Here is a 24,220-nt window from a genome sequence, read left to right on the forward strand (position 1 = left end):
CCTCATTTTGTTTGTTTTGTTTATTCAGTCATTTCAGTTGACTCTCTGTGGCCATACTTGATATTTTCTTTGTGTAGATACCGGAGTGGTCCTCCATTTCCTCTTCATTCATTTTACAGATGAGGAAACTTAGGCAATCAGTGTTAAGTAAATTGTCACATAATTAGTAAGTGTCTGAGTTCAGATTTGAACTCAAAGATGAGTCTTCCTCTGACTCGGCTCTGGCACTCTATCCACTGCACCATTTAGCTGACTCTCATTACACTGTAAATATATATGTGAATTTCCAACTACAAATCATTCACCTTATCTTTGAGTAATTTAATCTGGGTCTCTATCCAATAAGGAGAAGCCCCATTGTAGCACTAGTGAAGATTCTACTTTGGGTTTGCCATCACTTCCCAAAGAGTTTTCCGTATGTGCTGCATTAAATCCAATTTCTCCACCATTTTCTAGCTATTTAATTTGTTGAGTTCCTGACCTGTGCTACTTAACACATATGCTGCCTGAGCATCATCTTGATATAGTAGGGTTATTTCTCTGAGAGGAGTCACTTTTCCATCTATTTCTGTCTTCTGATTAGTTAATATTCATGCTTTTCTTGAATTCATACTCAACTTTGATGAGTAAATTCTAACTTTTATCCAGTGCACTGTGGGCAAAAAGAACAAATAATCTCAGTACTTGGCTTCATATTTAATATGTAATGTAATATATAATATTTCCCGCTGAGTTTATGGCAAACTAATTAGCCCACTACTGCTGGGCTCATTTTCCAGTCAGTAAACTATCCCTCAATCAATATATAAATACTTACTGCATACCCACACTATGCTAGGTACAGAGCATGAAAATACCAAGTAAGATACAGTCTACAAGGGAGATGCAATATATTATAGATAAATAACCACATGGTGCATTATACAGTCAGTAGATAGGTGGCACAGTGTACAGAATGTCAGATTTGGAGTCAAGAAGACTCACCTTCCTGTGTTCAAATCTGGCTTTAGACATTTACTAGCTATGTGAGCTTGGGCAAGTCACTTAATCTTGTTTGTCTCCCTTTTCTCACCTATAAAATGAGCAGAGTTAAGGAAATGGCAAACCACTCTAGTGTCTGTGCCAAGAAGACCCCAAACGGGGTCATGAAGGATTGGACACAATTGAAATAACTAAAAAACAACATATAATAAATACAGTGGTATCTTGGTCCTGCCTCCTCCAGGTGCCATCAAGAAGATGAAGACACTAAATAGGACACCTGCTGGTTTGAGCAGAAATCTATCTTGCAGTGTCCTGTTCTTTGATTCTTGGGGAGACCATTTAACCTGGGTCTGGCAGAGGGAGGCTGACTTTAATTCATAAATTTGGCCCTCGTAGCCTTTGGACCTGTGGAGTGAAGAAAATGGGTAGAGGAGATGCTGTCTTAGAGAAGTAAGTTGTGACAGAACTGCCTCCAGGAGGTAATCAGCCCTGGGTTTTGGAGCCAAAGTGGTGTGGATGGGGTGAAACTTGTGCTCCCTGATGGTGGCAACACCTCCTGCTGCTTCCATGTTTCCCAGCTCATAAAGCTTCCCCCCTTTCTTCTTTTCACAAATCCATAGGTAGAAAGGGCAGAATTTGGAGACCAAATCAACTCCCTTTCCCTTCCTAATTTCAGAGCAAAAATGTCTGGTGGGGTGGGGAATCCAGGAAGAGATCATGGAGAGATTTCTGCCCAGCCAGCAGGTCACCATTTCTAGTGTCCTCATTTCTTTAGTGATTCCTACAATAGGCATGGCCAAGACAATTTTATACACAGCAATATTCACAGTGATGAGGAACACTAGTAACTGAGTGAATCAGGAAAGGCTTCTTTTTTTTTTTATCTTTTTTTTTTATTTTAAACCCTTAACTTCTATAGGGGGCCATGCCTCTATATGATTTTTTGGGGTCCTGAGCGGCGTGGTGGCATAGGATGGTTAAAGCAGGAGAAAGAAAATGAGAACAACTAGACTAGTGTGTTAGCCCATGCTGTTCTAACGCAATGGGATTTGGACTTTATTTTATACTGGTTTCAAACAAAGAACACAAAGAAAGAATAACAGCTGTGAATGGGGTTACAAATCATACACAATCCATTAAAGTCTAAAAAGTAGAGATATAGGTGCAAGGACAAGGGCCAAATTCCAACCACCAATTAGTAGGGGTTTACTTCTGGGAGCAGAAATAAATTTCATGGAGATGTTTACTAATTGCGTTCTGCCTTGATTTACAGATCTGCACCTGGTCAGATAGTCTGGACTAAATTGTCTGGCTCCAATCCTTATCTAAGTAATATATTTTTTAGGGTTTGGACTTCTTAATTATCAAGGAGAGAAATTGTTAACTCAGTAGCTTCTGGTCTGAGTATGGACTTTCCAATAACTCTATAATGTTTTTCCAATAAGAAAAGGCATGGATCATAAGAGGTGTCAAAAGAGGGGTCTCAGATTTTTATCTATTCTCTTATTGGCTTCCCACAAACTTCTTTGTATTGACTTATAGGTGGAAGAGTGGTAAGGGTAGGCAATGGGGGTCAAGTGACTTGCCCAGGGTCACATAGCTTGGAAGTGTCTGAGGCTGGATTTGAACCTAGGACCTCCCGTCTCTAGGCTTGGCTCTCAATCCACTGAGCTACCCAGCTGCCCCAGGAAAGGCTTCTTGAAGGAGGTGGCGCTTGACCTAAGTAAGGGATCTAGAAGTTCTGTGAAGAGAGAGAGCATGATAGACATGAATGATGCCTCTGCAAAGATAAAGAGGAGAGAGGTGGAATGGCATATACCGGGAACAAGGAGACCAGTTTGGCTAGTAACATTGTGTATGAAGTGAGTAATGGTTAATCATACTAGAAATACAGACTGGAATCAGACTTCAAAAAGCTTTAAATGCTAAGTAGAGGACTTTATATTCCACCCTTAGTTCGTTAGTGCAATGGGGAGCTACTGATGCTTCTTGAGAATGGTCAGATCCATGCCTTCTTTAGCAAGATTAATTTGGCAAGCTGTAAATATTTGTATTTATTAACTTTACATTTATTCTGTATATATACATATATCATCTATCGGTCTATTTATACTCACTTTTCTCCTGCATTAGTAATGTAGGGATTATTTCATCCTTTGTACTAGTGTCTCCAGTGTCTGGCACCTAACTGACATTTAATAAGTATTTGTTGACTGATTGATTGGCATTTGGATTGTAGAGGGAAGGCACTGAAAACAGAGAGACCAATTAGCAGGCAATTGCAATAGTCCAAGCAATAGGTGATGCATAGACTAGTGTGGTTGGGATGTAGGAAGAGAGAAAGGGATGGAAATGAGAGCTGTTGAGAAGGAACAGACAAGACTTGGCAACTGATTGAGTATGTGGAGTGGATGGGGAATGCCAATGTCCATTCCAAGCATGCTTATTTGAATAATCTGAAGCTTTCTGTATGTATGCAGCAAGGTCAGGGTAGGATCAGGACAATATAAGACTTAATTTAAAAAATCCCTTACCTTTCATCTTAGAATCAATACTGTTTATTAGTTTTAAGGCAGAAGAGTGGTAAAGGCTGGGCAATTGGGGTGAAGTGACTTGCCCAGGGTCATACAACTAGGAAGTATCTGAGGCCAAATGGCAACCCAGGACCTCTTATATCTCAATCCCCTCAGCCACCTACTTGCCCTCAATTTGGGGCTTATTTATACCCCATTCATTTTCTTGTTCAGTCTCAGGCTAGGGAATTGTGACTTAACAGAGTCTGTGCCAAAGATGAGTCTTCTCCTGGAGGGATTTATTATTCAGATGAAACTTGAGTGAGGAAGAGCAGGTATTTCCCTGACGTCACAGAAAATAATACCCTGGTGACTCTCAGGGGTCAAAGCTGGCATGTTTAGCAGTGGCAGCCAGCCACGCGGAGCTGGAGATGAGGCGATGGGGTGAGGAACAGCTTCTACCCCAAACCTGCCTCCTGTCTCCTGCTCTTCCATGACTGTGATTTCATCGCACGTACCTTTGTAAACAATCAATTTAGCAACCAAATTATATACTGGGTAATTATAGCTTCCAGCCTAATGTCAGGAGTCCCCTGCACAACAGCCTACTCATGATGACATCATAGCCTGGTAAAGAGGAAACACTTGTGTTTCTCTCTGAAAATCTTTGGGGAGGAGTGCGGGGATAGGAGACCCCCATACAGACCTGGGGGAAGGATGGGGTTTTCTTGATTCACTGTTAATGCTTAGTGTCAAGTGTAGGGCTCCTGTTTTGACTTTCTTGAAACTGTTTTTGGGCTGTTGATTAGGAAAATAGAAATGGAGAATATTAGCATCAAACGTGACCTTAGAGATGATATATTCTGAGTCGGTTATCTTAGATAAAGACGTGGAGATCCCCTCCAGAGAGACCAAAGCGTCACACACAGGTGAACTGGCTCGAAAGCAGTCAGGACTGGAACCTGGTTTCCTGACTCTTGGCTCAGGGCTCTTTCTATGTGGTCAGCCACACCGCCCCCCCCCCAACTAAATCCAGTTAAAAACTAGACCAAAGTAGTTATTGTTTATGGTTGAGCAAAGAACACAAGGAAGCCAGAAGTCAACCCAGGAAAAAACGAAGAGGAAGAAAAGGCTTAATTGACTACTTCTGTGAAGTTCTTTCTGGAAAACACTGAGCCTTACATACAGTTTCCCATTTGGTCCTTACTACTACTCTTTTAGGTAGGCAATAGAAGCATCATTGAACCTATTGATACGGATGAGCAAAGTGAGGACCAGCCTAACCATAGATCAGAATGCATAGTATAATAAGAAGAGACCTGGGTTCTGCTCACTGACTGTGTGATCACCGGTAAATTGTTTTCTCCTCTTTAGAGTCTCAGCTTCCTCATTTGTAACCCCAGGGCTTTAGACTACAAGATCTCAAAGGTCTTTCCTGTTCCAGTGTATGAAGATTTCCTCTTTCTAAGTGGCAACAGGGGCTTAAACCCAAGTCTTCTAATTCTAAGGGACAGAGTAGACTCCATTTGTTTACTTTACTTGCCTCATTTCAACTCAATCAAAGCAACTTTGGCAGTATTTGGCTTCTAGGACGGATTTGAGAAATACTTACCTGGGGCCATGAGTCATAGAACTAAATACAAGGGGCCAAATTCTGGTATTTTTTAAACTTGGGCAATATTCTTTTTGGGGGTGTGTGCGGAGAGTGGGATAGCCAACTGACACAATGGATAGAGCACTGGGCTTAGAATCAGGAAGATTCAGAAGGAAAGCAACAAATTGGGAAAAAATCTTTATAAGAAAAACCTCTGACAAAGGTCTAAAATTACTCAAATTTATAAGGAGCTAAATCAATTGTAGAAAAAAGCAAGCCATTCTCCAATTGATAAATGGGCAAGGGACATGAATAGGCAATTTTCAGATAAAGAAATCAAAACTATCAATAAGCACATGAAAAAGTGTTCTAAATCTCTTATAGTCAGAGAAATGCAAACCAAAACAACTCTGAGGTATCACTTCACACCTATCGGATTGGCTAAAATGACAGCAAAGGAAAGTAATAAATGTTGGAGGGGGTGTGGCAAAATTGGGACACTAATGCATTGCTGGTGGAGTTATGAACTTATCCAACCATTCTGGAACTATGCCCAAAGGGCTTTAAAAGACTGTCTGCCTTTTGATCCAGCCATATCACTGCCGGTTTATACCCCAAAGAGATCATAAGGAAAAAGACTTGTACAAAAATATTCATAGCTGAGCTCTTTGTGGTGGCAAAAAATTGGAAAATGAAGGGATGCTCTTTGGGGAATGGCTGGACAAATTGTGGTATCTGTTGGTGATGGAATACTATTGTGTTGAAAGGAATGATGAACTGGAAGAATTCCATGTGAACTGGAACAACCTCCAGGAAATGATGCAGAGTGAAAGGAGCAGAACCAGGAGAACACTGTACACAGAGATGGATACACTGTGGCACAATCGAATGTAATGGACTTCTCTACTAGGAGCAATGCAATGATCCAGGACAATTCTGAGGGACTTATGAGAAAGAACACTATTCACATCAGAGAAAGAACTGTGGGAGGAGAAACACAGAAGAAAAACAACTGCTTGATCACATGGTTCGATGGGGATATGACTGGGAATGTAGATTCTAAATGACCACCCTAATGCAAATATTAATAACATGGAAACAGGTCTTGATCAGTGACACATGCAAAACCCAGTGAAATTGCTTGTTGGCTACAGGAAGGGGTGGGAGAAGGGGAGTGAAAGAACATGAATCATGTAACCATGGAAAAATAGTCTAAATTAATTAATTAAAAACAATAAATAACCACCCCCACACAAAAAAAGAATCAGGAAGATTCCTTTTCATGAATTCAAATCTCAGACACATAGTTGTGTGACTCTGGGCAAGTCCCTTTACCCTGTTTGCCTTATTTCCTCTTTGGTAAAATGAACTAGAGAAGGAAATGGTAAACCACTCCATTATCTCTGGCAAGGAAACCTCAAAATGGGGTCACGAAGAGTCAGTCCAAATGAACTGACTGAACCTACTAAACAATATTCCTTTTGAGGTCATTTATAGGCTTCCAATGGTGATCATGAGACCATGATGGTTAATGGAAGGCAGCATAATTTGATGGAAAGAACATTGGATTAGGGGTTAAATATGCCATATTTATTTATCATATTACATTCTATTCTATTCTATTTAGTGAAATATGCTTGCATTTCTAGCCTTTATGATTAATTTTGTTTTGATCCTTTTTTAGTCCTTTGGCTACAGACGGTTTTGGCAATGGGGAATGGGCTCAACTTCTTTTTTTTTTTTTTAAACCCTCCCCTTTTGTCTTAGAATCAATCCTGTGTATTGGTTCCAAGGCAGAAGAGCAGTAAGGATTAGGCAATGGAAGTTAAATGACTTGCCCAGGGTCACATAGCTAGGAACTATCTGAGGTAAAATTTGAACCTAGGACCTCTGTTCTCTAAACGTGGCTCTCATTCCAGTAAGTCTCCTCGATGTTCCTGCTTGGCTTCTTTTAAGGGATATAACTGTTGAGTTGACAAACAAACAAAACAAAAATTACCTCATGGGATTACTGTGAAGAAAGTGGTATAGAATAATAATAGTCCTATACAAATCCTGTCTCATTTTATCCTCATAACTACACTGGGAGGTAGGTGTCATTAGTAGGGAAGTACTATCCTCATTTTACAGATGAAATTGAGACAGAGAAAAGGCAAGTGACCTGGCTAAGGACACATGGGTAAAGAAGCCCAGGAAAAAGGAACTCATCTGAAACCAGAGGGGTCAGAAGGAGAGGGCAGTCTGGGAATACCAGGAAGTAAAAACCACTGTTCTGGTCACTGCCTTGGGCTCAGTTTCACACACCACTTTTCTCCAGGGCAAGCTGTCTGTTAACAGTGTCCAAATTTGCATACATTGCCTTGGAATTATTTCCCATCATTCATATCTGTATAGTTTCCATTTCTACCTCAAATATTTTCTTCCCATACCTGTTACCAGCGCTGCAGTCCTGTCTTAAAATGTGCCAGAGCAATTGGTGATTTGCATATTTACTTTATTAGCATATAATTTGCCCATTTGTTTTACAATTAAAATATCAGTAGGAATAAAAGACTAATTGCACCAAAATTGCATTAAGTAGTGAGGAATATGATAAATAAAATTATCATAGAATCTAACTCTTTGGTTTGGGAGGAATTTTAGCAATCCTTTCATCTACTCTCCTTGGCAGGGATTAAGTTTCTTCTTGAATATTTCCAGTGACAAGGAGCTCACTATCTAATGAGTCAGTGTATTCCTTTGCTAGACATTTCATATATTAGATTTAGTCAAAAAAAAATCTCTCTGAACCCATTAGTTTGAATTCTGCCCTCTAGACTCAAAGGAAATTTTATCCTTTTTCCAAAATGACAACCCTTCAGATATTTGCATACAGCTTTCCTGTCATCCCTCTTGTAACCTAAGCCTCTCTAGCTCTCTCAGCCATTTTCCCCATGATATGATTTATAGAACTTCCACCAAATTGGTTGACCTCTGGACATACTCCAGTTTGGCAATGCCACTCTTAAAATGTGTCATTTGCAAACTGAATGCAATGATCCTCTGTCTGTGATCAGAAGTTAACTGGCCATATATATATATACTCATTCCAAAATGTCAAGCCTACTGTTGGTAACGTGTCATGATCATCGAATGTTTGTGGCATAATCACTCTGTCCATGACCATGTTCTAAGGACTGTGAAGCTAGAGCTAGGTGGCTACTTCCTAAAATAAAGGATCTAGGCAGGAACTCACCCATGGTGTGTGTGTGGGGGGGTCACAGGGTCAGAAGCAAATCTAAGGTGAGGAGGCAGTGTGGTTAGGGGTAGAAAAGTCCAGAGGGTCAGAAAAAGAGCCAGAAGAGAAAGAAGGTCCTCTTGATCTAATGGAGGCTGCAATCTAAGGAGAGTAACATGGACTACAAATGGATTAGCAAATATGGAATCATACATAAGAAAGGAGAACTGAACATGACAACATACAAAGGCACCATTATGGGGAAAGGGAGGATGTGGTGGGTCATAAGGCAGTCCTATGCTATTAACTGGAGGAAACTCTAGGAAGAAGTTGGTTTTTCTTTGAAGGAACCTCCCTTATTCCACCTCCCCAGGACTGGCTATTATTTTTAGAAGCATTAAAGTATTTAAGGAGGTCTGGAGATTGTCCAGAGAAAGGCATCCAGGATTCTGAAGAATGTCAAGTTCATTTTACATTAGTTGAAGGAAGTGGTTGTTTAGCTTGGAGAAGAGAAAAATGAGGAGAGAGGATAACAGTTTCCAAAGATTTGAAAGACTGTCACTTGGAAGAGGGAATAGACCTTTTTCTATTAGGTCCTAGAAGACAAAAATAGGAGCAGAGGGTGGAAACTGCATGGAAGTAAATTTAAGATTTGATGGCAGGAAGAACTTTCTAGCAATAAGAGTTGTCCAAAAATAGGAATAGAATGCCTTGAGTGGGGGGTAGGGTGAAGTGCTTTGGGTTTCCCTCCTTCTCCCCTCACTGGAAGTCTTCATGTAAAAGTGGCACATCCACTTGTTAGATATGCTATAGAGCCCTTTTGGGCCTATAGGGCCAGCAAAACTCAAGGGTAGGGGAACCATATAATTAAAAAATGTTTAACAAAAATAAAAAATACCACATGACATAGATAATACTAATTTGAGGTTTCCTAAGTCAACATGCATCCCACCAGAATTCTTTCTATTTAAGTTAGACGCTGTTGTTATAAAGGGCATTCTTTTTCAGGTACTGACAGAACAATGATGGCGAACCTTTTAGAGATGGAGTACTGCCCTCCCCACCCCAAGGGCCATGCTCACTTCCCCTACCCCCCCCCCCAGACTGTAGGCTGTGCCCCTCCCCTCCACTGAGTGATGGTTGCTCCCTGCCCATCCCTCCTTACCCCACACAGGGAGGGAAAAAGCATTCTCATTGGGTTGCTGGATGGAGGGGAGGGTGAAGTGAGGAATGTCCTCAGTGAGTGTAAAGAGGGGCAGGGGAGTGACCTGAGTGCTCTGCTCCCCTCCAGCTCTTCCACCTGTGAACCACTCACCTCACCCCCTGTGCGCTCCCATTGGCTGCTGGGTAGAGAGGCGGGTGATGTGAAAAAATATATTGGCACACAGTGGAGAGGGGGAGGGGAGCAGCTCTGCCTGAGTCCCTTTGCTTTTCTAGTAATGAACTCTGGGGGTAGGGGTCAGGTGGCCACATGCCCACAGAGAGCATTCTGCGTGCCATCTTTGGTACCTGTGCCATAGGTTTGCCATCAATGGACTAGAGTATTCCTGAGGTCTTTTTAACCTCTGGAATGGTTGCTATTTCTTTGATGCTCTACTAAGGCTTTTTAGAGAAATAATGAGTTAGGCCAGATCTTTATGTGAAGTAATGAAGGCCAGATTATGGACTCTCCTTTTCTTCCTTCCTCTTTCCCAGAAGGGAAAAATAATGGGCCAGAAAAAATTCTTGCATAATTCTGGAATTTAGCTTTTCCGAGTCAGTCAATAGTATTCAGTGACTAAGTAGGAAGAACAAATGCTTAGGTTTCCACAATGGATGAAGACATTACTGTTCTGCCAGGAAATGGGCTGCAAGGCAAAGAACACTTCATTATTTGTGCCTATTTTATAGGACACTGAGTACAGGAGGCTTGAGGAACAAGGAGGAGATGACCAGGAAGAATGTTCTCTTCCCCCTACCCCACCCCAAAACTGAATGAAAGAGCTATTACAGAGAGAAAAGTCAACAGTGTAGGACAAATTATTAGATATAAAAAAAGGATAGAAAGAGTCAAAGATGGCAGACCTGACCAAAATAGTGGAGTGAGAAAGAAAAGCAAATTCTGTGGGAGAGAATTGTTTTGTTCATGCTGAGTTAAGTGTATTATCCAAGTAGGGATGTCCTGTAGGAAGTCAGACATGGAGGCTTAGAATTTGGGAGAGAGTTTAAGGGCAGGGATATACACAGAACAGGGAGTCATCTTTGTAGAGGTGGTAGTTGGGAGTGTTGAGAGCAAATGAAATGGAGTGTCAAAGAAAGGAATTATATATATATATATAGAGAGAGAAATAAGAGAAGGCCTAGGACTGAACCCTGGGGAATACTCACCTTAAGAGATTAGGACCTTAAGATGAAGGTGAGAAAGGTGGTTGGAGAGGTAGATGAACCAGGTGAGTATGGTGTTTAAAAGAAGAGAGGAGGTGACGAACAGTAATAAATATCAAAGAGAGATATTAGAATTAGATAGTAAACTCTCTTTTAAAAAAATTATTTATTTATTCATTGGTGATTGATTTTTTTAATTAAAATTTTTTTCCATGGTTACATGATTCTTTTTGTCTCCCTCCTCTCTTTCCTTCCCCCTCCCAGAGTTGACAAGCAAATCCATTGGGTTATACATGTATTATCACTCAAAAAACCCATTTCCATATTATTCATTTCTGTAATAGAGTAATCTTTTAAAACCAAAACCCTAAATCACACACCCATATAAATAAGTGACAAATCATATGTTTTCCTCTGGATTTCTACTCTCACATTTCTTTTTCTAGATGTGTTTAGCATTCTTTCTCATAAGTTCTCTCAGAATTGTCCTGGATCATTGCATTGCTTTTAGTAGCAAAGTCAATCATATTTAATTGGCCCATAATGTTTCAGTTATTGTGTTTAATATTCTCTTGGTTTCTGCTTATTTCAGTCAGTTCATGGTGGGGGTTCCAGTTCTTATAGAGATCCATTGATTCATCATTCCTTATAGGACAATAGTACTCCATTACCATCATATACCACAACTTGTTTTACCATTCCCCAATCCCATCCCCTCATTTTCCAATTTTTTTGCTACCACAAAAAGTACAGCTATAAATATTTTTGTATAAACAGGTCCTTCCTCCCCGCCCCCTTTTTACTTTCATATTAGCCAGACTACTAGGTGTGAGGTGGTACCTCAGAGTTGTTTTGATTTATATTTCTCTAATCAGGAAGGATTTAGAACATTTTTTCATATTGTGAAAGGAAATTCTTGGTTCTCTTTGTCTATTCTGAGTTTATACTTGTGAAAAGGGAATCCTTTATTCTCTTTGCCTAGTTGGAGTTAATACTTTGGTTAACAATAGCTTAAGTACCCCTACTTAGTACCTCACCAGATTGTGAAGACAGGATTAACACTCCTTTGTCTACTTTTGAATTGAATCAACAAAAGCTTGAACACCCTACTTAGGTAGAAGAGCTCTCCACCCTTTCAACTCAATGAGCCAGGAAATCAGAATTCACACCTCAGTCAGCCAGGAGTCTGTGAACCCTTTTGATGAGTATTCACCTTTCCAGAAGTTAAAAAGCTGTACCCACAAACACTGCCCTCTGGGCAGTGCTGGGCAATTTGGAAGCTGTGATTAGCCCTTGTGAAGAGGGGGAGGGACAAGAAGCCACCATAAAAGGCCCTGAATTTCTGGGGCTAGGGAAATTGACCTCAAGAAGGAAGTCAGCTTCAAGAAGAAGGTCCACTCAAGGAAGAAAGTCGGCCTCAGGAGTCACCTTCAGCTCAAATCATTGTCTTGACTTGCCTCTTGGAGGGAATTTGGGTAAGTGGATAGCTGGCTTTCCCTTCCAGTCTTCTGGAGAGAGTTTAATTCTGGTTGAAGGTCAGCAAGTCCTGTCTGAGTGGAGCACTTGAGCAATAGTTAGTTAGATAGGCTAATGTCTTCTCTACCCTTTCACTCTTCCCACCTCTTTTGTAAATAAAAGCTATCAAAGTCATTTTGACTTTGAGCAATAATACTTTGAATTGGCGACCACAATTACTATTTATAATTTTCATATATTTTAATCTAACAATTAAATTTTAATTCTTACAATATAATTATTGATAGTTTTGATTTCTTCATCTGAAAACTGCCTATGCATATCCTTTGACCATTTGTCAATTGGGGAATTATTTGATTTCTTATAAATTTGACTTAGCGCTTTGTATATTTGGGAAATTAGACCTTTGTCAGAGAATTTTGTTATAAATTCTCCCCCCTCCCCCCAGTTTATTGATTCTATTCCAGTTTTGGTTGCATTGTTTTCATTTGTACAAAAATTTTTTGATTTATTATAAACTCATTTATTTTACATCTTATAATGTCCTCTATCTCTTGCTTGGTCTTAAATTCTTCCCTTCCTCATAGATCTCACAGGTATACTATTCCATGTTCATCTAATTTACTTCAAATATTACTCTTTACATTTAAGCCATATACCTGTTCTGAGCTTATCTTGGTATAGGGTGTAAGATATTGATTAAAACCTAATTTTTGCCATACTTTTTTCCAATTTTCCCAGCAGTTTTTGTCAAATAGTTTGTTTTTATCAGAAAAGCTGGGAACTTTGGATTTATCAAATACTAGATTGCTGAAGTTGTTTACCTCTAGTCTATTCCATTGATCCACCCTTTGATCTCTTAGCCAGTACCAGGTTATTTTGATGATCACTACTTTATAGTACAGTTTAAAATCTAGTAACAAGTAAACTCTCTTTTGAAAGACATTGATAGGGGCAGTTAAGTGGTTCACTGGATATAGAGTCAGGTCTGGAATTGTGAAATCCTGGGTTCAACTATGGCCTCAGATCTAAGCTATGTGACCCTGGTAAAATCACTTAACCTCAATTGCCTAGTCCTTACTGCTTTTATGCCTTGGAACCAATAATTGGTTTTGATTCAAAGACAGGAGATGAAGGTTTTTTGTTTTTTTTAAAATTTATTTTTAATTATAAATTTTTTCCAGATTACTGTTTTGTTTTATTGTAAAAGAAAGACCTCAGTAACAGCCTATGAAAAAGCTGGTAAAAAGGTAGGAGATGGATTGTCATGTATAGGGAATGACAAAAAGTCCAATTGTGTAAGGATGGGATTTGTGCAAGGGAGATGGAACCCCCAGGGGGGAGCTGGAAGAGAAACTCACCATACAGACTTTCTCTATCTTCCCTCTATCAAACATTGGATTTCAGGCTCTTTTAATTGTTACAATTGACTGCAATGAGAGATTGGCAATTGATTAGATACAAACAGTGAGAGGAGAATCGAGGATATCTCCTAGATTTCAAACCTGGGTGAATAGAAGAATGTTTGTGTCTTTGACAGAAATAGTGATGTTAGGAGGAGAGGTCAGTATGGGGGGAAAGATGAGTTATGTTTTATACTGGCTGAGTTTGAGATGCCTACAAGACATCCAATGGAGAAGTCAAGAAGCCTATCAGAAACCTAAGACTACATCACAGGAGAGAAAAGGGGACTGGATAGGATTGACCTGTAGTGTTGAATCTGTGGCATGTGTGTCAGAGGGGGCACTCAGAGCCCTCTCTGTGGGCATGCCCATTATCACCCCAGCACAGAGTTATCCAGAGTTCATTACTAGAAAGCCAAAGGGATACGGCCTGGGCTGCTCCCCTCCCCATCTCTGCATGGTCCTGAGGACATTTCCCACATCACATGCCCCTCTAAAAGGTTTACCATCACTGGGCTAGACCATAGAGCTTCCTGCCTAGAGAGTATAGTTGAATGGGGGCTGATGAAGCCACCAAATGAAAGAGTATATACATATTAGGGAAATATATAGACCAGGGAAAACAGTGTCTTTCCTCAAAGAACTAGCTAGTGGAAAAGAATTTAGACCTTGTGTGTGAGTGTGGGTAGGTGGTGACAAACATACACAAAATAGAGATGTGAGAATTTTTCATATACTTTATTAATTCCTACATATTAGAGAGAATTACTATGTATACCTGTGTCTGGGACCTGGGTAAGATCTAGTCTTCCAACTTTTGCATTTTCTTTGTTCTTTAGAATCCCAATGAATGTCTTCCTTTTTAACAGAATTTGCTTAATAATTGAAGGGAATAAGAGCTCTTTTCCTCAGTACACCCTTTCTTATAATGTAGGTAAGGGGAAGGGTGGCAAGGTTGATGGACCACCTCTTAATTAGCTATCACCAATTAAAGATATCAGCTTGATCAAAGGAGGGTTGGGATAATGAGCTCCTAAAAATCTATATATCAGGCTCCCTAACCTAGCTCAGAGTCATCCCTGGTATGAGAGATAGCCATGTGTATTTCTTTTCCATTTCCAACTAAACACTACCAGAAGGGAAAGGGAAGGGAAAGGGAAGGGAACTAAACACTACTTGAAGGGAAAGGGAAAGGAAAGGGAAGGGAAAGAGAACAGAAAGGGAAGGGAAAGGAAAGGGAAAGGAGGAAGGGAAGGAAGGGAAGGGAAGGGAAAGAGAAAGGAAGGGAAGAGAAGGGAAAGGAAGGAAAAGAAGGGAAGGGAAAGGGAAGGTAAGGGAAAAGGAAGGAAAGGGAAGGGAAAGGGAAAGGGAAGGGAAGGGAAAGGGAAGAGAAAGGGAAAGGAAGTTGAGGGAAGGCAAGGGGAGGGAAGGCAAAGGAAGGAATGGGGATGGGGAATTTCAGAGCCCCTTTGTTGGGAGAAATGTTACCATAGGCTGAGGAAAGATTGAGTCTTTTCCCTCAGAATTCAAAATCCCCTGCCAGGCAAAGTGAAGGAAGTTTTATTATTCTTCCTACTTCCCTATGGTGACTGGCAGAGTACTTATGCTTTCCCAGTATTAGGGACATCCAGGAGTTTTATGTCTTATAGTTTTCTATAGCCTTGGGCTGTACTTCAGGGGCTCATTTGAGAGAGCCATCTGCCTGAGCACAGAGAGCTGGCCTGCACAGAGTCTGTGACCTCTCTGAACTCTGCAACAAGAATTTGGAGACAATTCCACCAAGATAATTGTTTTGATGACACTATCTAGACAGATCTATATAGGGCTCCAAGATGATGAATAACTCTATTACATCACCAACCCTTCTTCTGAAAACCTGGATGTAGTGATTTGAAGTCTGCTTCTGTCACTGAGAATTCAATAGATGTATGTTTGAATGAAATTATATTTCAACTAAGCTAAGGAACCATCAGAGTTTTCAAGAAGGGCATGTCAGCTCAGATAGGTCTGGCTAAGATGACAGACTTTCTCTCTCTTTCTCCTGCCCTGTCAGGAAGTGGTCCTTCTAATCTTCATTTTTGGGGATCAGAGAAGGGGGTGTTTAGACCTATGATTTTACTGGGAGGCAGTATTTCTCATGCTAATTTGGAGCTGAGGAACTGAGTTCAAATCCTTGTTTTCCCATTTATTACTTGTAAGTGTTGGACTAGATGGATAGCCTTTGAGGTCCCTTTGTAATGCAGGGTTTCTTGCATTGCAATATTACCCTAGGCAATCCTGTCAGTTATCCCCTTATTACACCTTCCAGATCTAAATCTATGATCCTATGATTCATGGAGAGAATTTCCAATGAGAAAACTTCCTTCGCTGATGCAGCTGCCTACTTGTCTGTAATTTACAATTACTCAGAATTGCCTGAGAGTTTTAATGACTTGCTGAAATGCTGTTATATCTAAATGGCAACTTTTGAATCCAGGATTTCTTGCCTCCAAGACTGACTATCTACTCCATCATATTACCTCTCCTTGTTCCTCCTTAAGAGGACTCAAATTATGATAAGTGAACTGAAACTCACTTGCCAAATTAAAAACCAGAACCAAGAATAAATACAAAAAATCACTACCCAACTATAAGAATCTGTCAAAAACTACAGTCACATTGGGACCAGGACAGCTGAAGGGAATTTCCAGAGCATTGATTCCCAAGCCCGTGATGACCTTGTTCATTTTACAAAAGGGCAGGTTCTAGACTTTATTATTTTTTAATAAACCCTGGAAGGTCTTAGAATCAATACTGTGTATTAGTTCCATGGCAGAAGAGTGGTAATGGGGGTTAAGTGACTTGCCCAGGGTCACATAGCTGGGAAGTATCTGAGGCCGGCTTTAAACCTAGGACCTCCTGTCTCTAGGCCTGGCTCTCAGTCCACTGAGTCACCTAGCTGCCCTCCAGGTTCTAGACTTTAAAGGTAGTATTTGAATACCTAATGGGCAGTATTCCAAGAGTTTTGAATGGACAGGTAAAGAATGGCTACTTTAGAGGTATCTGATTTCCAGACCAGGAGGTCAGAGGTTTGTTTGGTTGTGGAGGAGATGGAAATCTCCTGGAGCAAGAAAGAATAAATCCCTAAATGTAGTTTGCAAAACTGAGTCCAAGTGGTCCAGATGAAGTAGGATCAATTAGGGTGCTGGAATGATGGTGAAAATGGCGGTGGTCTATGTTTGAAGAGCTTTCTGGTCCCATGAGTCCAGTCCGTATTCAGGTACCCACTCATTCCAGAGCTGGAATTTCATTCAAATCTGGCTGCAAATGACCACAGATACCTTTCTAAGGAGGAAAGAAAGGAAACAATCATTTATTAAGGGTCTTCTGTGTGTCACGCACTGAGGTGAGCACTTTACAAATATCTCATTCTGTCCTCACAACAACCCTGGGATGTAGCTGCTATTATTATTTCTATTTTACTATTGAGAAAACCGAGGCAAACATAAGGTCGCATGACTTGTAAGCTAGTGTCTGAGGCTGGATTTTAACTCAGGTCTTCATGACTCCAGGACTAGTGCCCTAACTACTATTATATTACCTTGTTGTAAATCCAAATTCTGAAAAAAAAAATCAACTAGATTCTCAGGAATTTGTATACACACACACACACACACACACACACGCACACACACATACACACACACACACACACACACACACACACACAACTGAGTGACCCTTCATTCTTCTCTTTGAAATGAATGGCAGCTACTTTCCAGGGAATCTTGCTCATTTGAAATAAGACCTTCTGACATTCCTAATTATGTTTATGTTTTAGTTAATTTAGTTTCATTTTAAAGCTGCTTTTGGTGGGGGAGGGAACAGCTAAGTGGCACAGAGGATAAAGCTGTAGACCTGGAGTTGGGAGGACCTGGGTTCAAATCTGGCCTCATACTTCCTAGCTATGTGATCCTGGGCAAGTCATTTAACCCTAATTGCCTAGTCTTTGCTACTCTTCTTAGAACTGATAATAAGACAGAAGGTAAGGGAGGAAAAAAAGGAGAAAAGGAGCAAAAAAGGAGGAGGAGGAAGAGGAAGAGAAAGTGAAATCTAGGGAAGTTGAATGACTTATACAAGGTTACACAAGAGTGGACAGAAGGGCAGTTGGGTGGTTCAATGGATAGAGAACCAGGCCTGGAGTCAAGAGGACTTGGGCTCAAATCTGGCCTCAGATACTTCCTAGCTATTGTAAGAAATAAAATTAATATAAAAGGATAGATTTTAAAATATTAGGGTTTCAAAGGGTTTATTGATAGCCATTTAGGAAAATGAAGCCACATTTACCTGCCATTTACCTGCTCCTCCCATCCTGGCTCCTGCTCCACAATCACAAAGAGGAAGTACCAACCCAGGCACTCACTATTTAACCTTCTGTTTACTGTTATTAGGTAATTGCCTGCATCATTTACATAAGCCAGGAATCATGGGAAATGTAGCTTGAAAGAGCTTCACAGGAAGTTTAGATCAGGGACCTCAAAATTAGTTCAAGGACTCCCAAATTTCCAATATCACACTATGTGATCCTGGGCATGTCACTTAACCACATTTGCCTATTCCTTGCCCTTCTGTCTTAGAGGTGTTATTAAGACCGACAGAAGGATTGTTTAAAAAGTCACTTTTTAAATACTGGGCTCAAATCTGTCCTGAGCAATCAGAGAAAGGCAGCCTGCTTGTATAGGGCTTCTGATAACAACTTGGCCACTGACGTGTTACATCCACCCCCTTGATAAGTTTCCAAAGGTTAGTAATTACTGCTCTCAACTATTGCCCTTTGGCAGTTTTGAATTATAGAAGGTTAGCCCTGAAAGAAACCTTACAGATTATCTTTGCTTTTCTCTTATTTTTACAGATAACACTTGAGTGAAGGGGACAGGGCACCGGGCTTAGAATCATAAGGCTAAGATTTGATTCTTGTTAATCCTTAGAGTGGGTTGGTCAAGTCACTTAGTGTGAAGGTCAAGCTCACTTGCAGTGTAAGGAAATGAAAAGAATACTCATATTACCTACTTTACTGGGCTATTGTGAAAGTAGTAATTTATAAAGTTTGGACTGGACTCGCGGTTTTATTGATACAGGGAAGCCTTAGTGAAGAAACTCTTACCCCAATGTTGACTGTCAAATAAAATCAACCAGCCTTTATTATGCAACCCATGCATTGGGCTAAACAATATAGAAAGAAAGGAAAGAAGGAAGGAAGGAAGGAAGTAAAAAAGAAAAAGAAAGAAAGAAAGAAAGGAAGGAAGGAAGGAAAAGAGAAAAAGAAAGAAAGGAAAAAAGAAAGAAAGAGGAAAAAAAGAAAGGAAGGGAGGAAGAAAAGAAAGAAAGAAAGGAAGAAAGAAAAAAGAGAGGAAGGAAGGAAGGAAGAAAAGAAAGAAAGGAAGGAAGACAGAAAGAAGGAAAGAAAGGAAGGAAGGAAGGAAGGAAGGAAGGAAGGAAGAAAAAGAAAGGGAAAAAGGAAGGAAGGAAGAAAGGAAGAAAACAGTTTCTGCTCTTAGTATTGATTTATGGTTTTAGGAAATGACTGATGGACTCTGAGAGGATCTTCCCAGCATCACAAAGCCAGGATGTTTCAGAGGTAACATTTGAACTCTGACTCTTGGTCTGACTGACTAGCTGTTGCTTTAGGGGGCATAGGTAAAGGGAATTTTTTCCACTGGAAGCTTCCTATGGGATTATAGGAATAATAAATGCTTTAAAGCTGACAGGGACTCAATATTTCCAAATTAATATGCCCTCTCTGTTCCACTTCCCAGAAGCAGTCTTTGTAACAATGAATACAAAAAAGGAGAGAAAAGAAGCCCTTCAACAAAATTAGCCAACATCGGTTTGGCAGCATATATAATGCTTCACACGTTGTCTCCACCTCCTCAAAGAAAGAAGAGAGGTGTATTTTATCCTTATTTTTTTCCTTTGTGGTCACATTTGACAATCATAACCACATAGCATTGTTTCTTTTTTGTTGTTATCATTCTGATCTACATTATCTTAGTCATGTTTGTTGGGCCGCTCTTTTCTCAGCATGTTTAAACTCAATTCTTAAACTGATTCTTGATTTTGTCTTAGCTTGGTGAGTTTCCCATAGCAGGCGTTGGGTAACTATTTGTTTCTACTTTTGCCGCTTACAAAATGTTAGTCAGTTCCTCTTACTAAAACATTTTAAGTCCTGAGACAGTTCTATCAACAGTAAAATTATATTGCAATCAGCCCATGGGAAATAAGGGTCAAAGATGGTGTTGATACCTGAAATGTACATGTAGCAAGGCTCTGGACTCACTTTCCTAGAGTACTTGTTCCAGGGGTTCTGAGAGGCTACTCAAGATTCTGAAGGATTGGGGTACTTTTTCTTTTCTAATATGTTATCAATTCCAGCCCTCACTCTAGTGTGTTCTCCCCTATTGTTAGCTGCTAGAGATTAGCATTTCAGTTGCATTCAACCTATTAATATCACTTTTCTTTTACAAAGGGTTATATATTTTTAAACCCTTACCTTCCATCTTAGAATCAATACTGTGTATTGAGTCCAAGGCAGAAGAATGGTAAGGGCTAGGCGATGGGGGTTAAGTGACTTGTCCATGGGCACATAGTCAGGAAGTGTCTGAGGCCAGACTTGAACCGAGGACCTTCCCTCTCTAGGCCTTGCTTTCAATCCTCTGAGCCTCTTAGCTGCACCCTCTACAAAAGGATATTTATTTCAAAAATGCAGTAAGAACAGAGTTCAAACATTCTCCCTCCCCCTGCACCTGAGGGCACAATCTGCCTTTTATATCCCTTTTTTTCTTGGGAGAATGGGCTTTGCCTTAATGTAGATTTTACATAGCATTTTCCTGTACCAAGTTCATTTCTAATTCAGTAGAGCTGATTGGTGGGCATCTTTATCTCTGATACTGCTGGACTGGACAGGGAAGGTCACTTGGGATTTTACTCCTCATTGTCTGGTTCCTGGCAAATTCCAGCATGGACTCCAATCTCAGATCTCAACTGACCTTTCAAGGCCACCAAGTCATAACCATAAATGAAAATGGGCAAAGAACAGAGGACAGGCTAGATGTTTTCCTTAAATTGGGAAGACCTGAAACCTTTATCCTTGCCCAGAATGTAACCACACAGGGAAGAGCCAGACCAGTTAGTGTTTGTTGGAGGCACCCGAGTTCCAGCTAGGCACCCCATCAACAAAACACGTCCTTAATGCAGGGATAACAGATGGCAGTCAGTTACAGAATGTTTGAGGTCGCTACAGATCAGGGAGCAGGGCACTTACTTTTGTAAGGAATTCAATTTAGGGGTTTGACTAAAATATGAGAATTCTAAAGTAATATTGTGGCCGCTGATTAAAAAATATTGTAGCTCAAGTCAAAATGACTTTTAATAGCTTTTATTTACAAAGAAGTGGAAAGAGTGAAAGTAGAGAAATGTAAGAAGAGGGTAGAGAAAATGTCTAACCTATCACACTAAATGTTGTTCCAGTGTCCAGTTCAGCCCCAGCAGGGCTTGTTAACCCTTAGCCAGAGGACCCAGTGATGTCTTATGCAAAGGTTCCAATGATGCAGCCTCCTCCAAGAGAAGGAGACCTCTATGGAACTAATCTCTTCAGAAGCCAGGAAGAGAAGGCCAGCTACTCACTCACCCAAGACAAAGTTCAAAGGGGAAGATCTAGGAGTAGTCCAAGAAGCCAAGGTCCTAAGTCAAAGCTGGGGTCCGAGTCCAAAGCCACCTCCAAGAGGAAGTCACCAGCCAAAGCTCCAAGCCAAAGACCCCCAGACAGGAAGTTCTTGACTTTTTATAGTCCTTTTCCCACATCATTTCCTGTCCCTTCCCCTCTTCACAGGGGCCAATCACAGCTTCCAAATTGCCTAGCACTGCTCAGGGGGCAGTGTCTGTGGGATCCACCTCTCATCCTCTGAGGGTATAAACTCTTATCAAAGGATTCACAAGTTTCTGACTGATTGAATTAAAAGGGTGGAGCTTGAACCCCATTCCTTAGTGTTAAGTAGGAGTGTTTAAGTTTTTGGTTGATTAATTCAAAAAAGACAGAGAATAAAGAATTCCCTTTCATACTTTAGCATCATGACTTTCTAAAAGCAAGCTTTTTAGCCTTTTCCATGTGTAGGATGACATCACTCCTTCCCTCACCCACCATACACATATAATCAAAAGCTGTTCTCCTACTACCTGGGGTCAACAGCATTCAGTCCATCTCTGGAGAAGGAGGGACAACCTCATTAGGTAGCCTGTTTGCCCACTTTAACTACTCTAGACCCTTCCTGGAGTTGGTGTGGACTGTAAGATGACTTGAAACTGAACTCAATAAGCCCATGCACAAGTACTATGAGAAGAACTGGCTGGTTTTTAGTGGTTGAGAGAATGATTGAGAGTCAGGGATCTGATCCGATGCTAAATTGTTCTTTGATAACAGACATACAAGCAAATACAAAAAATTAAGAGAAAACTGCCTAAACCCATAAGACTGTCAGTTTTGATATCTTGTGGCTTTGTGGCCTCTTGCCAAGTCACGTGGTTATAGAGCTGAATGGAATGGATATATTTTAAAAGAAACGGACTAAGCTTCATTTGAACCAATGCTATCAACTTCCTCCTACATTAGGGCTGCTGACAAAAAACAACTGGTAGATTCTGGTTTCATTTCCTTTCTATGCCCAGCGTCTCCAAGGAAATGTAGACAAGCCGAGAAAGGGATCAAAATACAGACAGAAAAAACAATGGGCCCAAGCAGCTCATAAAATGGACAAACCATCTAAAGTTAGAGCTGGGAAAGGACATAAGAGATCATCTAATTTCAACAGTTTTCAATATGTGGTCCAAGGATCCTTGGAGATCCCTAAGAACCTTTAAGAGGGTCCATGAAGTTGAAGTATTTCATAATAGTACTGACATTATTTATCTATTCAAAGACTTCTCTTTTCTAATTACATAGCTGTGTGAGGCCATCTTTTCTTCAAATGCGTCAACCCAAACCATATATTATAATAGATTGAATGTAGAAGCAGACAGGAGAATACAACAGCCCTCTGTTAAACCCTATGTGAAAGAGGTTTGCAAAAATATATAAAAAAATTCTATTCTCATTAATTTTTTTGTTTTGGAAAATATAGCTATTTTCATAGCTACATTAGCTATATTATATGCTATTTATGTTAACATGTAATTAATTTGTTATTTTAAACAAATAAATAAATATTACAAATATTTGTCCATTTAAATTCCTAATGTGGTAAATATTGATAGAATCTACATAAAGCAAAGCTTAATTATTTTTTAATTTAATTATTTTATTACAAAATTAATTTATTATTAAGTAAATAATATTTAAGAGTGTAAAGAAGTGCCGATACCAAAAAGACTGAAAACTACTTCTCTAGTCTAGTTTTTATAAATAAGGAAACTTGAGTCCAGAGGGCTGTAGCAAGAGACTAGGAATTTTGGGGTCTGTTGTAAGGAGATGTGTGGGCTTGTGTGTGTGTGTGTGTGTGTGTGTGTGTGTGTGTGTGTGTGTGTGATTGTTATAGTTATCACCATTGTGGAGTGACTTTCCAAAGGCTATACAAGGAGTTAACAGAGAACAGAAACTAAAACCAGGCCCTCTTGATGATTCTTTTGCTACTTCTAGTTTCTTTATATCAAGCCACTGGCCTCCTTTTCTGGTCCAGAATTACTGTCTCCAAGTGTTGGGTTGGAATTAGGGTGAGCTGAAGAAATTGGTAAAGAGGAGTCTATACTGGGTCACTTGTCTATTGAATTTGTGTTCAGGGCTGAGGGCTTCCATTCCAATATACTTAAAAAAAGCTCCACACCAAACCATTACCTTCTGTCTAAAATCAATACAAATATTGATTCCAAAGCAGAAGAATGGTAAGGGTAGGCAGTAGGGGAATCACAGCTAGGAAGTGTCTGAGGTCTAATTTGAACCCAGAACCTCCTGTATTTAGGCCTGGCTCTCCACCCATCTAGCTATTCCCCATCCCAATATACTTTTGTGAAACTGATTTTTATGCCTCCAGTATTCTGCTCTTTGAAGGCCTCTCAGAGGTTGAATTTCACTTAGAATAATACACTGATTGCCCAAGATTCTCAAGCCAGGGCCATGCAAGTACTTGGTTCAAGGAGATTTGCCCCAATTGAGTTACATTTGTGAAAGGGAATACCACAAAAGGTCTGGGTAAGACATTTAGGGTGATGGTAGCCTTGCAGTTACAGAGAGTATGGATATGGGCAAAGTATCAAGGACGAAGTAATAACTTTTCTTGTTAACAATATCCTGAATCAAAGCACTTTTTAATAAATACTTTTTAAGCTTTGTTTTTCTCTTGCCTCATCTACATCAAGGTCCTTGAACAAAATATTCATTTTTCTTTTCATTACAGGCACCACCTTTATGAACTGAGTTTCCTTTGACTTTCTGGCTGAATGGATGCCATTAAAGGGGTGGGAGGAGAAGGGCAGGCATGAGAGAGAACTCAGGGATAGTTTAAGAGGGACAAGAAGGATTTTGAGAAATGAATTAGTTTTGGCAGCTACCTCGTATTTGTATCTGGTAGTATTTACATCATTATTCTCTAAAGACACCTGGGAGTGTGAAGGATTAGGATTTAATGCCTAATACCTTTTAATT

This window comes from Gracilinanus agilis, chromosome 3, assembly GCF_016433145.1.
Source record: "Gracilinanus agilis isolate LMUSP501 chromosome 3, AgileGrace, whole genome shotgun sequence".
NCBI lineage: Eukaryota > Metazoa > Chordata > Mammalia > Didelphimorphia > Didelphidae > Gracilinanus > Gracilinanus agilis.